General features: G+C 39.8%; 1 protein-coding gene and 1 pseudogene across 1 annotated transcript in view; one reads left to right on the forward strand and one right to left on the reverse strand.

Annotated features, from left to right (window-relative positions):
- Nucleotides 1-1,162: 1,162 nt before the first annotated feature.
- LOC118715761 overlaps nt 1,163-25,082 on the reverse strand; it is a 30,258-nt pseudogene continuing 6,338 nt past the window's right edge.
- CNOT10 (CCR4-NOT transcription complex subunit 10) overlaps nt 6,839-25,082 on the forward strand; it is a 77,683-nt gene continuing 59,439 nt past the window's right edge. Inside the window, exon 1 of the mRNA XM_045579347.1 lies at nt 6,839-6,859. The gene's annotated coding sequence lies outside the window, so the exon portion shown is untranslated. The remainder of the gene's footprint in view (nt 6,860-25,082) is intronic.

A 25,082-nucleotide genomic window follows, 5' to 3' on the forward strand; every position in this document is an offset into this window, starting at 1 on the left:
ATCATCATCATCCCCTGCTTACTCATCAGCTTTCTGAAGGCCATTTCTTTATCTCAAGAAAAGTGGTCGTTTGGCAGGCACAGAGCTCCGTAGAAAACTGGCTTGGGAGGGGAGCTTTCTGGAGGGCTGAAAGGGGGAGGGGGGGGTGCCGGGTGGTAGAGACCACTTCCTCTTTCTATTGGGGATGTTTCTTTCTGTGTTTGAGAACTAGGACAAGGCAGCCACCCCTTGAGCAGTTTCCTGTTGTACCAGCTCCCACAGTCTGCCTGCCTCCAGCAGATTTTCAGATAAGACTGACTTCACCCACTGTGCCAAATGCTGGCAATCACAGTGGATATAAATGCCAGCTGAAAAGCCACAAACCACAAGAAAAGGAAATAAGCAAGGAGTGTTTTCCCTTCATAGAAAACACTAGGGAAAAAAAATCTCTATTTGTAGGTCTAAGATTAATTTCACCCCCCTCCTTCTTAAAAAAATCATTAGAATCTACTGATGTATGTATATGTGTGTGTTTGTGTGCAAGCATACTTTAGGATTAAATTTTACAAAGAAAAAAATGTATTTGCTTAAATATACATGATTGAAAAATATACCCTGAATATTTTTAAATTCTTAGATAAAGCAATATTTGGAATTGTCTTTTTATTTCAGGCTGAACCCACCACCATACTATAAATAATTCATTTTCCTAGGAAATATGTGATGATTGGAAGGGTAACAACCTATAAATCAATTTACATTCACAGTAACTTGAATAGACAACCAGTAAAATGCACAGGGAAAACAAAATGACTATTTTATCAGCTAGAAGAAATTTATTCTTCATCAATGTGTTTTGATTATCTACTTATACATTTTAAAATACACAATAGATATGATTTTTAGAATTACTTAGTGTCATTGTTTTAATCTGTTCTTTACCACTGAAAAGAAGAAAGATAAAGGTTCACTGACTAGTGTATTGTTAGCTGAGTATGTATTTTTGAAGGATCTCATTTCCAAGTAATCAAATACTCTGAAGTTCAAATCCATTATCTTTAAAAATAAAAATAAAAAACAACAACCTGTGACTTTAATGCAGCTTACTTCTTAGATTTCCAGTGTTATATTCTGCCAACCTCCTTACTTCCTAAAGGAAAAGCTACCTACCTAATAATTGGTTTTATAGATTCAGATATGCCAACACTTGGTCATAAAAGTCATCCAGTTTTTCTGCTTCGGCAACCCTGTATGAGGCAAAGTAGAAAAAAATATGAAATTCCCTGGTATTTTTTAAAAAGTGCTTTCTATTGTAGCTGCAGGTGATTTCATATTTATAATAATTCAACCTACTGTTAGTCTAGAGTTAATTATAGTTTCTTACTGCTTTTACTAAAAGTAAGCCTAGAATTATGAACTGCAGGACATTATAAACTATTGATATTATACTATATTTTGCACCAACAAAAACATTGTGTGGGGGTTTTTTTTGTTTCTTCACATGGGAAAGAATACAAAAGAGTTGCCCAGTGTGAAGTTTCTTATAAACAAAACTATTAAGTTATTTTAAGATAACTGGATATCAAATAAAGATTGTTTATTTGAAGGTGTTTGAGTAGATTCTAATGATCTTAAGCATTTTACTACTAGGAAACAAAGTTAGAGTTGCCTGGGGATGTAAAAATGAAATGGAAAAGCAGAACGTTCTTTCTAATCCTTCCTCAGTAGATCTCAGGGTTGTTTTGAGGAGTCAAGCTCATTTTATATTTCGCTTCACCCTTTGGTAAATGAGGAATAGCCAGAAAGCCTACTAGAATTTTCACCATGATGTATTTGGATACCCTGGCTCCGCGGTCTAAGAAGTATATTGGCTATATGATCTCATGGTTTTGAAATGCGTTTTAAATAGCAGCACTATTATATTGAGTCTGACATTTGAGACTTTGTCCACACTATCAGACCTAAGTATTAGATTAAACAATAGTAGTGAAAAATTGAGTGATATAGACAGCTAATTTGCATCCTTTAGAGAAAATAAAATGTTTGGATTCAATGTTTGAAGTGAGGTACATGGGGTAATGGGTCCAAGCTCTAGAATCAGACAAATCTGAGTTCAAATCTAAATTCTGCCACTTAGTCACTTTGTGACCTTGGAGTTATTTAAATTCTATAGGCTGACTAGCTTTCAGCTCTACTAGCTTTGTGAGGACTAAACAAAATCTGATGTATAGTAAGGACCATATAAATGTTAGCAGAAATGTCTTTTATTATTTGAGGTAATCTTATAAGGTGTTTTGTAGAGAAGGGTTTCTTAATGTTTAAATGGTTTAAATGTACATATGAATTCCAGCATTTGTTAAAATGCTGATTCTAATTTAGTAGGAATGGGGTGAGGAGGACTTGAGAATCTGCACCTCTGAAAGCTTCCAGGTGGGTTTTCTTACTGCTGAGCTACAAGATTATGCAGTAGAAAGAGCACAGGCTTTGGATTTATCCACCCATCGACTAGAATCCTGGCCCCAAATATGTTAGCAATGTGACTTCAGCAAGGCCAAACTTCCTCATCTCTAAGATGGACATAATATGATGTATTTCTAGTTAAATCAGTTTTTGTTAAGTAAAAAAATAGTGTGCTCAAACAGTACCTGACATATTGTTGGTGTTTTACAAATCTATGTTCTGTTTTTCTGAAAGAAATGATTCACTGGTCCATCCAATATGGGAGACTCTGATAGTATTCCTTCCTGAAAAAGATGAAAATTTTAATTTTCTTTGAAAAGTTTTTACAATTCTGTCATTATGAAATCCACTCCAACACTGACTTAATAAATTCACACAAACAAATAAATTCCAATTGTTGTGGGCACATATTGGGGAGATGCCCCAGGCAAGTGGTAGGCCTAAGTCAAAGTGGGCAGAATTTCTGCAAGTATAGATAATTGAGAAAAGAAATTAGCCCATGAAGCATTTTATTTTACTATTATTGTTTTTGCCTTTTTTTAGTATGGAAAATTTCAAACATGAAGTACAATAGAGAGATGGTATAATGAACACCATGTACCTGTCACTCAGCTTCAGTAGTAACAGCACATGGCCGATCTTATTTTAGTTTGATTTCTACTATCACCCTCCATCTCTGAATTATCTTAAAACAAGTTCAAGACGTGGTATCATTTCATCCATAAATATTTCAATGCATGTATTTAAAAAATAAAGACTTTTTGTTTAAAAATATAACTATAGCCGAATCCGGTTTGGCTCAGTGGATAGAGCCTCAGCCTGCGGACTGAAAGGTCCTAGGTTCGATTCCGGTCAAGGGCATGTACCTTGGGTGTGGGTACATCCCCAGTAAGGGGTGTGCAAGAGGAAGCTGATGGATGTTTCTCTCTCATCGATTCATTGATGTTTCTAACTCTATCCCTCTCTCTTCCTCTCTGTAAAAAATCAATAAAATATATTTTAATATATATATATGTAACTATAATACCATTATGCTAATCATTTTTTTCTTTTTTAATATATTTTATTGATTTTTTTTTTTTTTTTTTTTTTTTTTTTACAGAGGAAGGGAGAGGGATAGAGAGCTAGAAACATCAATCAGCTGCCTCCTACACCCCTCTCCCCCCCCCACTGGAGATGTGCCTGCAACCAAGGTACATGCCCTTGACTGGAATCAAACCTGTGACCCTTCAGACCGCAGGCCGATGCTCTATCCACTGAACCAAACTGGGTAGGGCTATACTAGTCATTTCAAACAAAAATGCAACTATTGAATTGATAGTATTTTATGTATTTATTTATTTATTTATTTATTAATATATATATATTATTGATTTTTTTTACAGAGGAAAAGAGAGGGATAGAGATCTAGAAACATCAATGAGAGAGAATCATCCATCAGCCGCCTCTTGCACATCCCCTATTGGGGATGTGTCCGCAACCAAGGTACATGCCCTTGACCGGAATCGAACCCAAGACCCTTCAGTCCGCAGGCCGACGCTCTATCCACCGAGCCAAACCGGTTTTGGCTGATTGTATTTATTTTAATTACCATCAACTTTTACTACAGGTAAAGAGATATACATATAACATAGATTTCAAAATATCCCAATACTTAAGAACAAAGTAGATGTACTTGTTCCCTAAACATTGCTGTTACCCAACAAAGCAGAACAATTATCTCATCTGCAGAACTAGCATTCTCAGCATCCCTCCTCTCCCTGCTCCTACTGGTTCCTAATTGGCCTGCCAACTCTAGGTGTCAATTTCCTTTCCACATTGTCCTCAGTACCCTGAGCATTCCCTGCTTACTTCTCTCCAGCTGATAGAAGGAGACTGCTTTTAACTTTTGCCAGGAGCAGGTCACTCCTGGCAAGCTGATCAGAGTTCTAAACTCCCACCAAGAGCTTAGAGTTCCAGGATCTCGTAAAACATTAGAGTTGGGAGGAACTTCATGGTTGATCCCCTACATATGAACACAAAATGTAAAATGATTTGTCCTGTCTCATGATTACCTAAAAACCTCTCAAAATAAGAACAAAGTATTTCACATCTAATCTGACCTTTCTATCATCATTAAATTTCAATCAACGAGTTTTGTCTCTTATTTTACTATATTTGGTTAGTCTCTCTGACTACCTACTAAGGGTTAAAGTATTTTTTGAGTGTGTTTTTGACATTTTAAAATAAACATGGTTAGAGCACACACAAAGAAGTCATTAAAGAATATAAAAGGTGCCCCGCCAGCATAGTTCGGAGTTTGAGCGTGGACCGATGAACCAGGGGGTCGTGGTTTGATTCCCAGTCAGGGCAAATGCCCGGGTTGTAGGCTGGATCCCCAGGTTGGGGCATGTAGGAGGCAGCCAATCAATTATTCTCTCTCATCATTGATGTTTCTATCTCTCTCTCCCTCTCCCTTCCTCTCTGACATCAATAAAAATACATTTTTAAAAATAAAACATACAGCCCTAACCGGTTTGGCTCAGTGGATAGAGTATCGGCCTACAGATTGAAGGGTCCCAGGTTTGATTCCGGTCAAGGGCATGTATGTTGGTTGCGGGCACATCCCTAATAGGGAGTGTGACGGAGGCAGCTGATCGGTGTTTCTCATCGATGTTTCTATCTCTCTTCCTCTCTGTAAAAAAAAAAAATCAATAAAATATATATTTTTAAAAATAAATAAAACATACAAAGCAATTGTATGTATAAACATACATCTGCAAAGAATGAAATCACCTTTCAATAAAATTATACTTAAAAAAATAAAAGCCTTTCATATTCTTTTAAAAAATATTTTTTTAAATTGATTTTAGAGAGGAAAGGAGACAGAGATAGAAATACCAATAATGAGAGATAATCACTGATCAACTGTCTCCTGTACACTTCCCACTGGGGATCAAGCTCACAACCCAGGCATGTGTCCTGCCTGGGAATTGAACCAGAACCTTCAAATGAGCCATGCCAGCCAGGTTGTTTTGAATGCTTTAAATGTTTATATGAATTACATATGATGTGTACATTTTGCAAATTGCTGTTTTTACTCAATGTTTTCAAGATTGAGCTATGTAGATATATAGGTGGATCTTAGATCATTCATTTTAGTTGCTGAATAGAATTCTACTGTATGAATTAACCACAGTTTATTTAATTCACTCTTCCTCAGAGGAACATTTGGGTTGTTCTGTTGGACAACTTCTTTTATATTTATCACTAGGTACCCTATAATTTTGCAAATAGGCTAAATGGAAGTTTTGAAAATATACACTGAATGGCCAGATTATTATGATCTCTAAACGCATAATAATCTGGCCGCTCTGTGTATATACTATATAATAAAAGGCTAATATGCAAATTGTCCACTTGACCAGTTCGACCAGCAGGCAGGCTGGCTGACCCCACCCATGCAGGAATTCATGCACATTCATGCACTGGGCCTCTAATATATACACATACACACACAAACACACACTGAGTGGCCAGATTATTATGCATTCAGAGGTCATAATAATCTGGCCACTCAGTGTATATTGATTCATTTATAATTTATTATTGTTTGTTAATATAATAATAATCCTGGCATATTGGCATGCTATTAATCCTATGATCCTATTTTGCTGAACTATTTTATTTATTCCAATAGCTTACCTATAGAAAATCTGTAGATCTTCATGTAATCAGGTTATCTTAACTCATCATTTTTGTAAAATATTTCTTACTGTAACAAAATTTAAAAATTTGTATTTATCCGGCTGAAACCGGTTTGGCTCAGTGGTAGAGCGTCGGTCTGTGGACTGAAAGGTCCCAGGTTCAATTCCGGTCAAGGGCATGTAGGGGGTGTGCAAGAGGCAGCTGGTCGATGTTTCTCTCTCATCGACGTTTCTAGCTCTCTCTCTCCCTTCCTCTCTGTAAAAAAAATCAATAAAATATATATATTTTTTAATTTGTATTTATCCGAATTCTAGGGGAAAGGGTGACTGAAAGCCAGAAAAACAGGTGGCTTCATAGGACTGTTCCTCTTGAGAGAAGCAGCCAGTGCTGGGGGACTGCCCACCCAGTACTCCATGTGTAGAGAGTGTAAAGATTTTGTGACCTGAGGAACGGATTGGGGCCTCAGGAGATGGGAAATGGCTACATAATCTGTGATGTGATCCTTTCCTCTGTGTCTTTAAATCTTTTGTAAAAAGAGAAAAGATCACATGCTTGGTCTCATTGATATTTTTGCAGGAACCACTAAGGAGGCAGAGTTTTGTATCTAGACATGACATGGAGACAACAAGAATATAAACAAGCACCAGGAAGTGGAGTCTAAAATCCCAGGCAGGACTGGAGCTGCCCAGCCTCAGAAAGGAGAATTTAAGCCAAGTTTCTTAAACCTTTAAGGGTAAGAAAGTCCTGAAGTATTTGTGTTTTCATTGATTGGCATCCAATATGTGTGTTCGCTATGTGGAGTACACATGGTCAAAAGAGCATTTTTCCGCAAAAATTTCTCTCTGTAAGTTTTCAGTTTGCTGACCCTTTGGCCTTCCATGAAATTAGACGTGATCTGAGGGGCATGAGAAAAAAATATCCCCTTCCAATTATATCTGCAGTGGCTTGTCATAAGGGCAAAATCCCTTCATTAGATTCATTTCTTTAGGGCCCTCTATACATATAATGAATTATGGTTTTATGTTTCCTGAAGAAATAATAAACCAATATTAGGTAACAACTTAATGTTGGTATAGATTAGTTTATCCATTTAACCTATCGTTCTCAAGGAGAAAGCAATGGTGAATAGCTTGGAGTTCAGGGTCAAACTATCTGGGTTGAATCCTCACTTCTCCACTTATTATCTGTGTAATTTGGGACCACTACTTAACATTGATTTGTTGTTCCACTTATTTATGCATTTATTGGTTGATTCTTGTATGCACAAAGTTGGCTTATTGGGACAATGCTCTAACCAACTGAGTTAAACCCCATTTTTTTCAGGAATAAGTTTTTCAGCAGGCCTTTTCTCTCTCTACCCATTATAACTCTTCCTATGGGCCACTTCAGAACAGCATATTACATTCTCTCCTTTTGATATACACATACTGTGCATATTAAAGATTTAGAAATATTCTTCCACAAAGAACACTTCTCTCATAATAATTTTCTTTAAATACATAGCCAATGTGATCTGTACTTAATTTTTCCCCCCCTTTTTTTTTGTTAGAGTATACATACAGAGATATTTCTTTGCCCCCTTGATTAAAACTACCAAGAGTGATGTCATGTGGCAACTGACATTCAGCTATATTGACAGGGTTTACTGCAGCATATTACTTGACCTCTCTGAGCCTTAGTTTCTTCATCTCTACATGGATGGGTTAAATACTTACTCACAGAGCTGTTAAGGCTTGAGTAAGGCTAAGTATATGGAAGGGCTTTGTAAGGTAGAAATCATAATACAAATATTAATTATCATTCATCCCTGTTGTTTGGAAAATATTCTTAGATCTCACAAAGCCCATCCAGTCTTTTTTTTTTTTTTTCCGATTCAAATGAACATTTATTGACCCAATATTAAATGTGAAATAGTTAAGAAATGCCTTTCCTCTGTCTGTGTATACTTCCCATTACTCTGTACTTTCTCCTCAACTGGGTAGGTATATTCCATGTTTTCTACCCTGTTTCCCCAAAAATAAGACAGTGTCTTATATTAATTTTTTCTCCCAAAGTTGTGCTAGGTCTTATTTTCAGGGGATGTCTTATCTTTCCATGTGCTAGGTCTTATTTTCGGAGGATGTCTTATTTTCCGGGAAACACGGTATAATTACACAATCTCCTATATTGTAATGATAGGCTTGTTCAGAAGCTCAGAATATTAGAAAGTGGTGGGCTGCAGAGGAATGATCACAGCTAATGGAGAATTTGCTTCGTTTTAAATAAGCATTGAGAACTTGTGGCTTCCCATGAAGATGCTGGCCTGGTTTGGTGCTCTCGTCATGCTAAACAGCAGTGGCATCTGCAATAATCTTCACTGTGTGAATTGAATTGCAATCGACTGTGGCCTCCGTGGCTTCTTCTACAAAGCTGGGGTGCTTGACTCCACATCAGAAGACAGTTCAAAAGCCTGTGCATTTTCCAGACACCTGTCAGCAAATTCTTTCGGTCAGTGGTCAACCCTAGGTGAATGGTTTACAGTATGAAGTCAGTGGTTAACTCTAGGTCAGTGATCAATTTTACGGGTAGTATAGGGAAATCACAGATAGGGAGAACAAAGCAGAGGATCAGGGCCTTTCTGAGCCTGGGTCCAGCAGGGAGGGCAGGAGGCTTGCGAAAAGGAGCAGGAAGGTAGATAGGCCCTGCATGTAATGCAGACATCTAGTCCTCTCTTCATCTGTCCCACTCTTCATTCCTTTTCTTCCCTTCCTGCATAGAACCTCGAATGTCCTGTTGCATTACCTTGAAAGCCCATCACAGAACAATGATTTGCTTTGCCAAGTCGAAGACAGCACCAAGACATTGCATAATTCCCTCCAGCATTCAGAGTTCCTGAGCAGCTGCTCTGGAGGTGGATGAAAATAACCCACCATTTCAGTTTTTTTCTTCTTCTTCAAGTTTCAGTTATTTTTAGTTAAAGAAAAAACAGCCTTTTCCAAAGGCAACAAAGTGAACTGAAGGTCGGAAGGAAGCAGGGTATAGGCTTCTCACAAGCTCTTGCTCCAAAACCTGGACTTGAGGAAAGAAGGCCCTCCTAGGATCTCAGGGGCAACTGGCCGGCAGAGGCGTGCCTAGTGGGATGGCGTGGAGCTGCATCCCACCTTGGTCACTGAATTGGTCTGCATGGACTCTGAGGTGATTTCCACCTGCCAGTTGGTTGACATATTAACACTATTATTCTTGGGGGACATTAAATTAAGGAATGACATGTGGAACCAAGAGAATGGCTTATTCAGTTGCATTTTTTTTTTTAATCTTTATTGTTGAAAGTATTACATATGTTCCCTTTTTTCTTCCATTGACCCCTTCTAGTGCTCTCTGCACCCCTCCCCCAGGTCTTCATCCTCCTCCTGTCTGTATCCATGGGTTATGTATATATGCATACCAATTCTTTGGTTGATATTCAGTTGGATTCTGAATCATAATCAGGAAATAGTCTTTATCTGGTGCATCTATAATTTCATTTTTCTTGGAGTGAATTCAAAGGAAGGTGAGATCATTCTGGGGGTCAACTTCTCACACAGTGCTCCAGGCCTTCAAGATGAAGTTGTGCATGAGGCTGGCGTACTGTGTGGTGGTGGGATTGTCCATGGTGCTCTTAACGCAAATGCCTTCTGAGTTCACCATGATGGTTCACTGCATTCCCTTCTGGCTCTAACGTCACTTCAGTGTCTCCTCCGCCTCTGCCTTTGCAGACCAATCGGCAAGCTCCCCATGGCCAGCATAGCCCCCACCATTTCAATTTTTATAACCCATTTGGGAATGAGAATGTTATTTTTAGGGTGCAATAATTGAAAAGCTCACTTGCCTATGGGGCAGCATCTTCAAAGGTTAGGGAAATGAAGTAGGTTCTGTCTTTTTTTTTTTTTTTTTTTTTTTTTTTTTGCAACCAGTGACCAGAATGAGTTATTTCTCTGTAGTAACAGGAAATAATTCACTGCTTACTGGCACCAGGAGTTTTAACCGAGACTAAGCATATCCAACTTGGAGAGTTTCTTTCTTTCTTTCTTTTTTTTTTTTTAACAGAGAGGAAGAGAGAGGGATAGAGAGTTAGAAACATCGATGAGAGAGAATCATTGATCAGTTGCCTCTTGCACACCCCCTACTGGGGATGTGCCCGCAACCCAAGTACATGCCCTTGACCGGAATCAAACCCAGGACCCTTCAGTACGCAGACCGACGCTCTACCACTGAGCCAAACTGGTTTCGGCAACTTGGAGAATTTCAAACCACTGGAATGTAGGGCACCTTCATGCTTTATGACCTATACCATAGATGAACTCAACATCCTTAATACCACCTTAGTTCCGGGGATGGGGGGAGATAAAGATGATGTCTTTTGTTCCAAATGGCCCAAGAACATTGTCAGATTGACAAGGAGTGAGGTTCTTTTTAGTTGGATTCCCTCAAATGCAGAAGCAGACTCTGAGGCAAGGATTTTGGTGCCAATAGTTTATTCAGGACCACATGAGCGAGTGGGTAAGGGAGAAGGGGAGAGTGGAGAGTTGGTAAAGCAGATGTTAAATAGCAAGTTTCAGTTGTGGGCAATTGGTGCTTAATCCTGCTGAGGACTCTCTGAGAGTCTGCAGGTACGTGCCTCAAAACGTTCCCTATGGGGGATGAGTTGGGGTACTGATACACCAACTCCCATTCCTCAATGATTGAAGATTGCTCCTGGGACATTAATTGACACTGTTGGCCTGTCCTAACGGGACTGAACAGCCCCACCCTCCAAGGTCAGAGAATGTCCTCAAACAGAGGCATAGGAAGCCCTCGAGGTAGGCAAAGGACATAATGGATGGGACACTAACAGCGTCTGTTACAAGTGTCAAAGACAGACTCATAAACAAGCATTGTGTTCCTCATTTAAAATAGAGAGTCTGTCTTTTTGAAAGACCCTTTTTGCCTTGCAAGGTATGTTTGCCTTTAAGTAAGGTAGCAGAAAACCCAGCTGTAGCTACTGGCTGTGGAGCAAAAGCAAATTAGAATTGAAGCCTTCACCACTTGTCATTTCCATCGCCCTTCTCCAACTGTACTCAGAGTAAATGAGGTCACCCTTTCTCTCCCTGTAGAGTCAGCACAAGTGTGGGCAGAAGATGACGCCACTGACACTCAGCAGAAAACTGAGACGACAGTATTTGCAAGAAACAAGGCAGGACAGGGCTCAGACTCCATCATCTATATCTAGATGATGCAGGACACTGCTGGTTACCTATGATGGCTGTGACAATTAAATTCAATGAGTATAAGATGTGTAGCATAGACCATCTCTCCTGCTCTCCGGCAGTACTCCCTGGTGGAGATAATTCGTTGGCTGTGTAGTGCCAGGCCAGGTGTGCCAACATACAGGATCCTTGAACTTGCAGGAACCCCAGGGATGGTTTCCTCCCAAGCCCTCTTTGTTGTTTTTCAGATAAGGAAACTGCATCTCAAAGAGCTTTAGCCTCTTGCAATTTTTGGCACTTATGTACCTCTTCTCCTGGTACGCATGTAAGCAAATCCTTGACAAGCCTCTAAAGAAGCACACATGGGCCAGACTCAGACTCAAGACTTGGGTTGTTTTTAGAAATTAAATTACATCACGACGCAGAAGACAGAATGATTAGACAACTGGCTCCCCAACCAGAAGAGAGGCTGTGTTCTTCTGATGCTGGGGGAACCCCCTGAAAGGGTGCCTCCCTCCCCATCAGCTGATGAAATATACATTCCTACGACACATAAGATGAAATATACATTCCTACGTTTGGAAGAACCCTGAGGTTCCGTGAGGTGCCTAGGAGCAAAAATAAACCAGAGTGAGTACAGCCCATCGGGTCAGACTGACTCAGTGAAAACTACCCTGGGAAAGGCAAAGCACTTTTGTGAGGGCAGCTAGACTAGAACCCTCCTTGTTTGTTGAATGGAGACGTAGACTCCAGGTCTGCTGTGTATTGCAGACACTGTCACTTCCAGGATGAGGCTCCTCCTCAAGGACTGTTTGAGGCTCCCTTGAAATGAAGAGAGTTGGGAATAAATTACCTTTAACACAATTAAAATCTTCCTCCTACAATCTCTGCTAATCTTCTTAGATGCTAATATTTAGCATTACCTTCTACTACCCACGAGCCAGTAAATGCAGCTGGCTGTGCTTACCAGCAAAACTTTCCTAATACTGCCCTTCCTTCTTCCCCCTGCTGGATCGATGGAGATTTCTGTTCTTTCCAGGGGCCAGTTAGAAGTGACATCCCTTTTGAAGTAGAACACCCTTTAAAAGTCAAAGATTTAACAAAGGGTACAGAAATAGGTTTTCAAAGTTGTATTCTGCCACAGGATAATTAGTACTTCGCTGAAGGCCTGTCATAGATGTTTCAGTGAGGAAGGTGGTCACGTCCTCTGCCCTCTTGGCTTCCTCTCCAGAGGGCAGATTCTGGCTTAGTAGGTCTGGGGTGGGGCCTGAGTTTCTGCAAGTCTAAGATGCTTCCAGGAGATTCTGGCTGATGCTGATTTGGAGATCACACTCAGCAAGGAAATGTTGCTAAGTAGCAAGGGAGGCATGGGGCAGACCGTGGACATCTTCCTGCTGCTCCGAAGGGCAGCAGACACTTCAGTCTGTCTGGGCATTTCCTTGCAGCTCAGAGCCTGAGCTTTGGGATCAGATGGAGTTGTGTGCTAATCTTGGCTCTCCACTCACTGTGTGGTCTTGGACAAGTCATTTCACCCCTCTGAGGCGGTCTCCTCGTCAGTAAAACAGTGGGAGGGGATACTAGCTGCCACATTGAATTGTCCAGGAGATTTTGTGACTGTGTGTGAATGATGGCCTAGCAGAGTGCCTGGCACATTTAATAAATAAAACACCTCAATACATGGTGCCCTGTCTCCCTATTGCAAGGATGGGATTAAGAGTGGAAGCAAGCCTAACCAGTTTGGCTCAGTGAATAGAGCATCGGCCTTTACACTGAGGGATCCCAGGTTCAATTCTGATCAAGGGCATGTACCTCGGTTATGGGCACATCCCTAGTGCGGGGTGTGCAAGAGGCAGCTGATTGATGTTTTTCCCTCATCAATGTTTCTAACTCTCTGTCCCTATCCCTTCCTCTCTGTAAAAAATCAATAAAATATATTTTTAAAAAGAGTGGAAGCAAGAACCCACCGTCTTCAGCAGGTTCAGAGTTAACAAACAGCATGTTAGTGGGTGTGCTCCCCATGTTCAGACAGTTTCTCTACTTCGATTGGAGCCACCCTAAGGCAAAATGAGGTAATGCTTTGGAGTCTCAGAGAGAAGGCCTTTTTCTCATTAACTGCCACACCCTTGCAGAGTAAGGTGTCTTTCATAGGCTGTTTTCTATTCTTAAGTTCAGATGACACCTTTGTCACAGATCCTTCTCAAATGGCAGAAAATGAAAACACTTCACACTTCTTACGGTTCAAGTCCATTTTCTTCTACACACACAAAAGCATTTTCTTTGGGTCCCCGTGCCCCATGCCTATGCCTCTGGCTTACCCAGGCTTCCTATTAAGCTGCAGTAACTAACAATCCTTCAAAGGGCTTATTCTGTTTGCTTGAACTTTCAAAATCACTTCAAAAATAACTATAGACTGTCTGCTGATAAGCAGGAGGTACAACTACTCAACTTTTTTCCTCTGGGTTTCTGCCTGTTTTGATGGCGACAGTTAACACTGTCATGTTGGCTAAGAAGCCACCACCAGCAAAAGCAGTTGTTTTGTGCCTGAGAACACCCTTCTGCTGGCCTGACTTTCTATGGTGTCAGCAACATCCTGATTTCTGAAGGTAAAATTTCTGACTCTGTACTCAAGATGCTTGAGAAGCAACAGAATGGTTTAATTCATTAAGTTATATCTCAAGATTTATTTCTCATTACTCATAGTCCTAACTCATTTAAGCAGAGTAAAAAGGTATATATCTTTTCCGTAATATATTTTTATTGATTTCAGAGAGAAAAGGAGAGGGGGAAAGAAGAGAGATGGAAACATCAGTTATTAGAGAGAACCATCGATTGGCTGCCTCCTGCATGTCCCACACTGGGGATTGAGTCCTAACCGGGAATCAAACTGTGATCTCTCGGTTCATAGGTTGATGTTCAATTACTGAGCCATGCTGGCCAGGTGGCAGTAGTAGTTTTGATAAATCATTTGAGAGTAAATTGCTGACATCATGCAGCTTTACCCCTGAATACTTCAGTGTGTAGTTCCCAAGAACAAGGATACTACATTAAATAATCACAATAGAATAATCACATTTCAGAAATAATTATGTCATCTGATATACAGTACATATTCAGACTTCCAAATTGCCCCATTATATCCTTTACAAGTAACCTTCCCCTCTTCTCATCATGAACCAATCCATGATTACACGCTCTACCTTTTTTAATCAGCAGCAATTCAACTTTTTTTATTTTTAAAATCTTTCATGAGCATAACACTTTTGAGAAACACAGGCCAATTGTTGTTTTTTTGTTGTTGTTGTCAAAAGGCAGACACTTGCCGAAACCGGTTTGGCTCAGTGGATAGAGCGTCAGCCTGCGAACTGAAGGGTCCCGAGTTCGATTCCAGTCAAGGGCACACACCTTGGTTGCGTGCACATCCCCAGTAGGGGGTGGGCAGGAAGCAGCTGATTGATGTTTCTCTCTCATCAACATTTCTAATGCTCTATCTCTCTCCCTTCCTTTCTGTAAGAAATCAATAAAAAATATATTTTAAAATATATTTTTAAAATATATTTTTAAAAAGGCAGACACTTTTAATTCAATCACTCTATTGCCTTCATCTCCCCATTTTCAAGCCTGTACATGTATCCAAATCATATATGTATATATTCAAGCTACTCTTCTGTTTCCTGCAGAGAGCTGTTTATTGAGGCACCAAACATTCACTGAGTGCCTAATCTGTACTAAGCTTGTGAAAAAGACAAATAAGTAATGTTTATCCCAGATGTTAATATATGATATTAGTTAAGTCTTCTGGTTACAAAACAAAAACAAAAATCAGAAAGCTGCTCTAGCAAATTTAGGCAAAAATGGAAATTTATTGGAATATAACTATTAAAAGAGTTAAACATCCAGGATAGGGCAGGACCAGGAGTTCATGGACCTTGCCCTTTAGGCGGTGATGATGCCATTATGGTGTGACTCAAGCCAACAAGTCCCTACTGCTCTGTCCCCCTGCTTAAGTTTTCAGATTTCTGGGGAGAGAACCTAATTGGCCCATCCTTAGTCCAAACAACCATGACCAGAGTGGTAGGTTCATGTGGCTCACACGTGACTAAGAGGGATCTGCCCTTATATATTTTAGTCTTCCCAGCAACTGGGAAACTTTGTGAATGGAGTAGATACTCTAGTTAGTTTTTATATTATTCTAGAGGTGGGGGGTGGTCCCTCAGCCCAGCCTGCGCCCTCTTCAGTCTGGGACCCCTCAAGGGATGTCCCATTGCCTGTTTAGGGATCAGGCCTAAATGGGCAGTCCGACATCCCTCTCTTTTCTTTTTATTGATTTTTTTTTACAGAGAGGAAGAGAGAGAGAGAGAGAGTTATAAACATTGATGAGAGAGAATCATCGATCAGCTGCCTCTTGCACCCGCAACCAAGGTACATGCCCTTGACCAGAATCGAACCCGGGACCTTTCAGTCCGCAGGCTGACGCTCTATCCACTGAGCCAAACCAGTCTCTGCCCGACATCCCTCTCACAATCCAGGACTGCTGGCTCCCAACTGCTCGCCTACCTGCCTGCCTGATTGCCCCTAACTGCTTCTGCCTGCCAGAAGGCACACAACAAAGAAATTGTGAAAGAAAAAAACAATAAGCATGCACCAAGCAAGAGAGAGATTTCTGCTTATAATTTTTTTTAAATATTAAAAGATGAATTCATTATTATCCCACAGTCTCTTGAGTCAGAAAATCACGTGCCTAATTCTTCTATAAAATTTAAATGCAGCATCCTCGGAGAGATAGTTGCCTGGTAACTCAGATTGGAGGATTGTCTTTAGATTCATTTGGAGTCATGAGTGTCTATTTTGTTTTTTTTGTTGAGCTCATTTCCTTCATTACAATTTAAAAACTGAACAATTTTGGGATAAAAATTTCACTCACAAGGAAGATTCTTTTTCTTCAGAAGATATTTTTATTATGAAGTACAGCTATCTTCATGCAGTCAAATTGCTCTATTTTCAGCATTATTGCATAAACATATACGAAAAAATGTGGGGAAATGCATGTACATATAAAAAAAGGAAAAATGCCAACTGAGAGGGGGTTGCAGATTGAAGTGTATAGTTTTGAGGCTGAAATCCAGACACCAACTTTCTAAGAGGAGAAACTAATTCAGGCTCTGACATAGGATGAAAGTATAAATTAACCAGTTGAGAGATGCTTTATAGCTCCTACCTCTTCGTTGACACAAAGAGAGCAGTCCAGGTAGGCTTTTTCTCACCAAGCTCAGAAGGCCTTAATTTACCCTCTTCTGAATTAGTGATCTGTTCCCAGATCTTTTTTTTTCTTTCTTTTTGCTCTGCACATAGACAAAAGAAAATAAAGTAGCTGTACTACTATGATTCCATGCCCAGCAAGCATGGCACAGTGTTGAGCATCAACCTATGATCCAAGGGGTCACGGTTCAGTTCCCGGTCCAGGCATGTGCTTGGCTTGCGGGCTCAATCCCCAGTATGGGCATGCAGGAAGCAGCCGATCAAGGATTCTCTCTCATCATTGATGGTTCTAGCTCTCCCTCTCCCTTCCTCTCTGAAACCAATAAACATATATTTTAAACAAAGAGAACCTGAGTGAGAGACCTTACACAAAAAGGAAATTACTGGAAGAATTTGGAACACGGATAAAAGGCTAACTAAATGGCTATGAAATAGGCCATTTCTTCCTGATTTCCTTCCTGGTCCTATTCTCACACCTCCCTCTCAGCACTTTCCATCCTCCTCATTTCCTGGCCTCCTCTTTGCCCTTCAGAACTCTCATCCCCTCACTCAACCCGACTCAACCTTAGGAACACCAGTTGGTTAAACTGATCCTCAGAAAGTTGTGTCTACAACTAAGTCACTATTACCCCCAAAACACTGTTATTCCAAGAAATAGCCAGAGGTGGAATAATTGTCTAGGAAAGGCATTATGGGGTCTCTCTATAGTGCATATATTTTGAAGTAACCTAGGACTCTGTCTCTATTTTTTGGGTTTGTCTTTTTTAGAGCCGAATCTGGTCCATCACATTGTAGTAGAAGTGTTACAGAAAGGGATCTATGGCTGGGTCCTTCTGGTCTCAGTTTAGTCAAGTGCTGAGTATTTCCTTTTTCCTCAACACCAGATCCTTCTCAACATCCAATTTTTCACCTTCTGCTCTAGGCTCTTGTGCTGGGTGTTGTCCCCTTCCTGGATGGTCAGTGTGTTCTGTGTAGCCTGCTGCCAATGATTGGCCCTCACTGATCCCCTTTAGAAGGACCCTGACATTGATGTAGATTCCCCTCTCTTGTGGCTCCCCAGCAGTGAGGAGGGCTACCTGCAGTGGGAAGTTCAATTCTTGCAACTTCCTCCCAAAAGCACTGATGGTTCATAACCAGCTGCCTGGGCTGGTGCTAGACCATACTTCTTTTCACGTCTCAGAAACAGTAACCTTTATACACACTTCTTGGATTCCCTTTTTTAAAAAAAATCATTTCCTGTGTATTTCTAGTAGGTATATTAAATTTTGTATCCCTGTAAATATATTAATAACTCTTCCTAATTTTAAAACAGTTCAGATAATCATCAGACTTCACCTTCTAAACATCACTTCTTTAATAAGAGAGAAAAGTCTGCAGCATTTCCTTCCTGCAGAAGGGGGAAAAATAAAAAACACCATGATTGTAATAAATATTGCAATAGCACAGCAGCAGCATTTAGGATTTTTAAAATTATATTCAGTTTCTGTTGTGTCTGGCTTATTTCACTAAGTGCAATGTCCTCAAGGTCTATTCTTTCTATACCATGTGTCTGCATTTCCTTCCTATTTGAGGCTGAATACTATTTCATGATATATATGTATATCACATGTTTTGTTTATTCATCCATTGATGGACATTTGGGTTGTTTCACCTTTTGGCTATTGTGAATAATCGTGCTATGAACACAAGTATACAAATATTTATGCAAATGCATGTTTTCAGTTCTTTTGGATATATACAGAAATGGATTTCTGGTTCATGTGCTAATTCTATGGTTGATTTTGGGGTTTTTTTGAGGAACCATACTGTTTTCTACAACAGCTTTACCATTTTTTATTCTCACCAACAATGCATAAGGATTCCAGTTTCTCGACTTCCTCACCACTTACTATTTACTGATTTTTTTAAAAAATATATTTTTATTTTTATTGATTTCAGAGAGGAAGGGAGAGGGAGAGAGAGAGAAATACCAATGATGAGAGAGAACCATTAATCAGTTGCTTTCCATATGCCTCCTACTGGGAATCGAGCCCAAAACCCAGGCATGAGCCCTTGACTGCAATTGAACCTGGGACCCTTCAGTCTGCAGGCTGATGCTCTATCCACTGAGCCAAACCAGCTAGGGCTATTTACTGATTGTTTTATTGCCATCATCATGGGTGTAAATGGTGTGTCATTGTAGTTTTGATTTGCTTTTCCCTAATTATTAGTGATGTTGAGCATCTTTTTATGTGCTTATTGGCCATTTGTGTATCTTTTTTATAGAAATATCTATCCAAGTCCTTTGGCCATATTTTAATCTGGTTGTTTGTTTATGCTATTGAGTTGTAGGAGTTTTTTTTGTTTTGTTTTTTTTACTTTTTCTGAATTGTCTTGGATAGTCTCTCTTATTAATTTTTGGGGAGAACTTCAAAAATTGACACATTATCATGCTAACAAAATAGAGACAACTTTGTTTACAACTATTCCTTACATATATTGCTTACAGTATTTTGATGCAGTTCAAATGCATTTAAACATCCAGTGCTGATTTACACTGGAAATGACATACATGTAATTAGTGATTTTAATAACATATCATTGTAATAAATTTAGAAAAGCAAGTTGGCGCACATGAAAGTGTTAACTTGAGTCAGTTGATGCCAGAGGATAATGCTTGATTCGTGCTAAGAGGTTTCATCTAAATATTTCTCCTGGTTGTCACTTAGCATAGATAATTGCTTACTAAGCTAGTCTCTTTGGATAAATTTCAATTTTTCAGCATTTGATTAATCTTGACAATTGGGATTCTCCATGGAAACAGCGGAGCAAGATGCAACACCTTCCAAAAAACAAAAATAGCACTTTCTTAGTTGCCTGGCAGCAGTACTCTTTGATTTTATTCACAGAGAAATTTATTTTTGTTGATTAGTGGAGCTTTGGCAGAGAAAGGGAAAGAAAATATAGTTTTCTCAACACTCAAAAATGGATAGGCCAGCTTAATCTTTTTTTAAAATACCCAAACGAGGTCTCCACAACCCTAAAGAGCATAGGGAAGAAAAAAAAAAGAAAAAAAAATAAAAAAAAAATATATATATATGTTCTCAGATTGTGAGAGGGCATAGGCCGAGCTGGGGAGGAACGCGGGAGGTTGGCTAGCTGGGGAGGGACCATGGGAAGGCTCCAGGGCATGTAGGACCCATCTCCTATTGGCTGGACCCCAGCAGCAAGCTAACCTACTGGTTGAAGCATCTGTCCCCTGGTGGTTAGTACACATCATAACAACTGGTCGACTAGTTGACTGTCTGCCCCCTGGTGGTCAGTGCACGTCATAGCAAGAGGTTGAGTGCCTTAGCATATAATTAGCATATTATACTTTGATTGGTTGAACGGATGACTGGACAACTGGACACTTTTGGCATATTAGGCTTTTATTAATAGGATAGTCTATATAATAAAGTGGTAATATGCAAGGATACCTATTAACTTGTCTTGAGAATACTAAGAATGTTCTTGAAGGTGAGATTTTTAAAATATATATATTTTATTGATTTTTAACAGAGAGGAAGGGAGAGAGAGAGAGCTAGAAACGTCGATGAGAGAGAAACATCGGCCAGCTGCCTCCTGCACACCCCCTACCAGGGATGTGCCCGCAACCAATGTACATGCCCTTGACCAGAATCGAACCTGGGACCTTTCCACAGACCGACGCTCTACCACTGAGCCAAACTGGTTTTGGTGTGAGATTTTTTTAAAATCTGTATTTATAAACTAGGGAGTACTCAGTTTACAGAAAAACTTATATGTTCTCAGTGAGGAAACTTTCAAACATGTACACTGGCAGCTCCAGAATTTCTATAGAGGTGGACTAAATAACAATCTGATTGGAAGGGAGGTAGGGTAAGCAAAAAGGCTTGCCATTGCATTTGCTCAAGCACTTCAGTATAATTGAAAAACCCTCAATTGGCCATATTAAAGAATTATTTGGGGAGGGGATTAGTTGGAGAAGAGCTAATGAAAATTATGTGGAATCCCAAAACCCCACACTCTCAGGTATTCCTTGGCCCATACAGTGCCTATATTAAGTGTTTCTATAAATACACAGAGAGGGCTGGAAGAATAGACACCAAAATATTAATGGAACTTGTAAATGAAAGTGAAATTCTGGGTAATCTTGACCCTCTTTTGCCCCCCCCCCCCATCACCATTTATCCCTCTTAGATTCTCTTCTACCTCCATCCCACCTCTGTAATCACCACATTTCCCCTCTTCTTTGTATTTTCCATATTGTTTGCATCTTTTGCACTGAACCTATATTGCTTCTCCTGCCCCCGCAAAAAGAAGTTATTTTCCACAAAGAAAAAAAAATCCTCTGACCTCAACTTTCCCCCACATCTCATTTTAGACATTTAAATGGTGCTTCAAGTCCCCCCAAATTTCATTTCTCCCATTATGTATCTTTCTTGCTGTTTCACTTCATTCCTTCTCTGCAAACAACCCAAGTAAAAGAAACAACAATAGGTGTAAAAAAGACCTTGGCCTGAGTGTTGAGATTGTAGATCCAGCCCTCAACTTCTCTTTAGGACCTCAGCCTCCACATCTGAAAAGGGAGGGATTGGAAGAATTGAGGGTTATAAACTCAATGCCCAGAGGAGCCAGGAAGGAACAAGTGAGAGAGGCAGGTGGTCTGGGGGCCAGATGGAGGCATTGTTGGACTCGGGGACACCAGCCCCATCTTCTGGAGGCACCACTGCAGGCCTGGGGTTGTCAGATCTTCCGATTTATTGACTGGCTGGATATCTGGTTTTTATATAAAATCTTCTGATTTTTTAATGTTGGCAAAAATTTTTTTTTAAAAAAAACGTGAATTCCTTGCAGGCCAAATTGACCACACCTATGAGGCTATCTGGCAGCTGGTGAGCCAGACTCTGGTTGGGATGCTGTCTAAGGCCCTAGTTTCTCCCTAGGGGGAGCCTGCTCTGGCGCCACCTAGTGAAGGGGGCTGTCATTCTTCCCTTGAAAGCTTTGTGGGAAAAGGCTGTTACAATTACCGTAAATAGATCGATTAAGAGGTCATTTATTTGCATGCCAAAAAAAATGTATCTCTTAGTAAGGCTTTATCATTTAGTATGGCCTCTCAGGTGTAATTAAAATACACCAAAACATGATTTATGCACAACTCATTGGAAATACAGGATTAGGAAAAGTAAAGAACATTCATTATTAACCACATTCCAGACACAGATCTGTTTTAAAGTATTATTTCATTTAAGCCTCACTATGATCCCATGAACTAAGTAGTATTACTACTCTTATTTTGTTAGATGGGTACTACCCTGGTTTTATTAGATGGGGGAATTGAAACCCAGAGAGATCATGGAACTTGTACAGAATAACACAGCTAATTAGTGGTAGAGCTAGGATTCCAAAGTAGGCAGCCTTAATCAGGAAGGGATGCTCTTAAAATAATGACTCTAAATTGAAATTAGGCTCTTCCCTTAAATCCTCGGCAGAGTGCAGAACTGGTCCTAATTTTGAAGCAAAAAATTCATGGTTAGGATTTTACTTTTTTATTTTAAAAATCTGGCTATCTTAACAGAATAGGTATTGTTAGATTATACTTGCTCACAGCAGGATTTTGCAGCAGCTGCTGGAAGAAAAATTGGGTCAAGAGAAGGAAACTTGGGGCAGAAGAGCTGAATGGCCAATGCCTAGGGCTGCCAGGTTTAGCAAATTGAGGTGAACTTGCTTCCATCTGTGAGAATATAGTCTGAGCTATGGATTTTTAAAGCTTTTATTTTATTTGTTTTAGAAAGCACCGGGAGCCTGTTCCCCACCTCACCCCCATAGGTACAGTCTTCACAGAGAGAGAGAGCAATGCTGTGTTGTTATACCTGCACAGAGGCTCCTGTTTAAACAGACCCCACAAAGCAGGAGTGAATCCCCAGGGTGCCAAACCCCTGTAGCGAGTTCCTGTCTCCATAAACCAAGCCCTAAGTGCCTGATGACCATCTGTGATGATCTAAGTCTTTAGTGATGTTGGGTTCTACCCTTCTTGTATTTCTGGATGTTAAAAAACGGCCTGCAGATGAAAAACATGAACTTGCCTGAGTTTGAATCAGTTCCACCCTTACTAGTTGTGACCTCTTTGTCCCTGAGACATATCTCATCTGCAAAACAGAGATCCTAATACAACCTACATAATAGGCTTTTGGTGAAGAGTCCTGAGTTCATGCTGTATTTAAACAAGTGTTTGGGCCCGGCTAACGTGGCTCAGTAGTTGGACATCCACCTATGAACCAGAGGTCACAGTTCTATTCCTTGTCAGGGCACATGCCTGCTTGTGGGCTCAATTCCCAGTGTGGGGCGTGCAGGAGGCAGCCAATCAATGATGTTTATATATGTCTCTCCCCCTCTCCTTTCCTCTCTGGAATCAATAAAAATATTTTTTAAATGAAACAAAGACTATAACCAGAGACAAAGAAGAACCTAGCAATTCCATAGATGGATATTTCTCTGAAGAAACCCAAAACATTACATTGAAAAGTCATATATATCCCTATGTTCATTGCAGCATTATTTACAGTAGTCAAGATATGAAAGCAACCTAAGTGACCATCAATAGATGAATGGTTATACACAATGAAATGACACAGCCATTGAAAAAAATGAAATCCTGACATCTGCAACATGGATGGACCTAGAGGGGATTGTGCTGAGTGAAATAAATCAGACAGAGAAAGACAAATGCCATATGATTTCACTTATATGTGGAATCTAAAAAACTAAATAAATAAGCAGAATAGAAACAGACTCACAGATACAGAAAACATTTTGACGGTTGCCAGATGGGAGGAGAGTTGGGGGATGTGAAAAAGGTGGAGGGATTAGGAAGTACAAACTGGTAGTTACAGAATAGTCATGGGGATGTAAAGTACAGCATAGGGGATATAGTCAGTAATAGCGCAGTAACTGTGTATGGTGTCAGATAGGTAGTAGACTTATCAGGATGATTATTTTGTAAGTTATATTAATGTCTGATCACTGAGTTGTATAGCTGAAACTAACATAATATTGTATGTCAACTAGAATTGAAAAAAATTATTTTTAAAAATAAAAATAAATAAAAAATTGTCATTACATATACCTCAGCCCAGTTAAAACTGCTCAATACTAATGATAATAACCAACATTACTTCTTTTTTAAAATATATTTTTATTGAATTTTTACAGAGAGGAAGAGAGGGATAGAAAGTTAGAAACATCGCCGGGACCGGTTTGGCTCAATGGATAGAGCGTCTGCTTAGGGACTGAAAGGTCCCAGGTTCGATTCCGGTCAAGGGCATGTACCTTGGTTGTGGGCATATCCCCAGTAGGGGGTGTGCAAGAGGCAGCTGATCGATGACTCTCTCTCTCATCTATGTTTCTAACTCTCTATCTCTCTCCTTTCCTCTCTGTACAAAAATCAATAAAATATATATTTTTTTAAAAAAAAAGAAAGTTAGAAACATCGATGAGAGAGAATCATCGATCAGCTGCCTTTTGCACGCCCCTCATTGGGGATGTGCCCGCAACCAAGGTACATGCCCTTTACCAGAATTGAACCTGGGACCTTTCAGTCTGCAGGCCAACGCTCTATCCACTGAGCCAAACCGGTTTCGGCCCAATATTACTTTTTTCCTAGTGCCAAGTCCATATCAAGTGCTTCATATGCCAGTCATTTCATCTGTTAAACAATTAGTTGGATATTATTATTATTATCACCCCCTTCCCATTTTTTCAGATGAGGAAACAGGTTTGGAAAGCTGAAGGTAAGGGCATAAATAGCCAAGGAGAACTGATGCAGAGAGCCTCAATTAATGGAGCCCCAATGGCTTGTTCCTGCAGCATTTTATTTCCAGAATGTCTCCTGAGCCACTAGCTTCACCACAAATCTGCACCCACCATCACCAGGACAAGAAACGGAAATCAAATGATGGGCTTAATAAACATTATTTTGTGTTTCCAAAACTGTACTTCTTCCAATCTGTGCCTGAGTGGGGAGGAAGAAATAGTGTTAACCTCTTCATTAGTCTATCCTCCCCCACCAGGCTTATTCAGTCCCATAAACAATACATATAATTACACCGAACAATTGTGTGTTTATTTCTATGTCTAAACACAGAGCTTGCATTTGAAAACAAGAGAACAGAAAGGAGAATGCACCCTGCTGTTTTTCAATTCTTTGTGTCAAACTCTTTCTCAGCCTAAATGCCTCTCTTGTGATCAGAAGATACGTATTCAGAGTATCAGGACTTGAAAAAACAACTTTTTGTAGAGGAATTGGTATTAACTTAGAAGTAAGACAATAATATATTTAAACAGCTTCTAGTCTGAGTAGGAACAAGTTATTTTAAACCATAGAGTATTGAGAAAATCATGAAAGGATGCTAAAACTAGTGAATGAAAATTAGTAGGGAATAAATTATTTATATAGTATCAGTCCCCACAAATTAGATATATATTGTAAAGGGGAGA

Source organism: Pipistrellus kuhlii, unplaced genomic scaffold (genome assembly GCF_014108245.1).
Source record: "Pipistrellus kuhlii isolate mPipKuh1 unplaced genomic scaffold, mPipKuh1.p scaffold_m20_p_11, whole genome shotgun sequence".
Lineage (NCBI taxonomy): Eukaryota > Metazoa > Chordata > Mammalia > Chiroptera > Vespertilionidae > Pipistrellus > Pipistrellus kuhlii.